The sequence below is a fragment of the Pteronotus mesoamericanus genome, unplaced genomic scaffold (genome assembly GCF_021234165.1).
Source record: "Pteronotus mesoamericanus isolate MK-2021 breed Mesoamerican mustached bat unplaced genomic scaffold, CSHL_Meso_final contig_124, whole genome shotgun sequence".
Lineage (NCBI taxonomy): Eukaryota > Metazoa > Chordata > Mammalia > Chiroptera > Mormoopidae > Pteronotus > Pteronotus mesoamericanus.
This window is the reverse complement of record NW_026555051.1, coordinates 7,682,354-7,683,678: the sequence shown is the minus strand read 5'-3', so window position 1 is coordinate 7,683,678 and position 1,325 is coordinate 7,682,354.

Below are 1,325 nucleotides of genomic sequence, written 5' to 3'. Positions count from 1 at the left end.
GTGACAGTGCCAGAGACTGGGGAGGGGGATGGTCCTGGTGGCACCTGGAGCTGGGAGAGGAAGAGGGCAGCAACTGACCATGATGGAGATGGACTCTTGACTTGCCAGAGAGTTGGAGTGTGTGGAGGGCCAGGCAGTGGCTCACAGCAACAGTGGCATCCACAGAGACTTTTTTCGAAAGGGAAGCGAGGCATGCTGGGCAGGGACCCCACACTCAGCTCCCTGGGCAACAAGGAGGGAGGATTGTGGGCACAATTTTCTCCCACTCAGTGCACATCGAAATTGATCAAAGGGTTGCAAAGCAAGGTGGTTCCTTGGCGCCAGCCTGGCATAATGGTGCAGAGAGGGGAGTGTGGGCCACAGAGTGCTGTGAGGGCAGTGGGCTGGGAACTGTGCACCAGTGATTATTCAAGGCCAGATTGAGCCCCCTTCCGTGGCAGAACTACTAGAAGGGAAAATTGAGACCAACCCCCCACAGCCTTCAGGAGCTGGAAAGAGCAACAAAACCAGCTGGGAGGTTTAACAACTAGCAGGGGGCTGCTTCCCTGTGTGGCCCGCCGCCCCCACCCCGCCCCCACACCCCGCCCGCCCCCAAGAGTAAGACAGCAAGGCTAATGCCTACAAGTGCCCATTTTGAACTCCTCACAGGGAGGCAAAGTACACTGGGTCCTAGAGCCCTATTTCACTGAGGCCATCGAAACAGGATGTTCAGAAAGGGTACAACAAGGGGGATTCGGGACCCCACCCAGACTTGGCTCACACAGAGCTGCAGACTATACCAAGCAGGAGAGAGCTGGTGCTTTTACAAAGATTGTCCCCCGTCCCCCATGAAACAGCTATTTACGTAGAAACTATACACTGTTGGAAATAAACTGGGGCAGACTAAGGCAGGAAGTATAGTGGCAGGGGAACACACCCACAATTTCCTGGAAGCCTGAAGAGTGCCTCCCAGGTGAGACACAGAGATCTCACCCTCTCAGTCACAACAGAAGCTCCTTCTAGAGCCAGGGGAAGGAGACACAGGTGGTGTGCCAGAGTCGGATGACCCACCCAGGACCTGGAGCTGAGAGAAAACCAGAGACAGTGCCAGAAAGAAGTCAGAAAACAAACACCGACAGCTGAGGCAAATTTCATGTTGCTCTTCATCAGAACTTGAATTTCTTAAAATTTCTTTCTTCTTTTATTTTTTTTGTTTTATTTTTGGGGGGAGTTGCTCCCTTGAATATTGCATTTTAACTTTTCTTTTTTTACTTCATTCATATTCCCAATAACTCAATACTCTTGGTCTTTTACTTTTTATGCTTCATATTCAGATTATATATTTT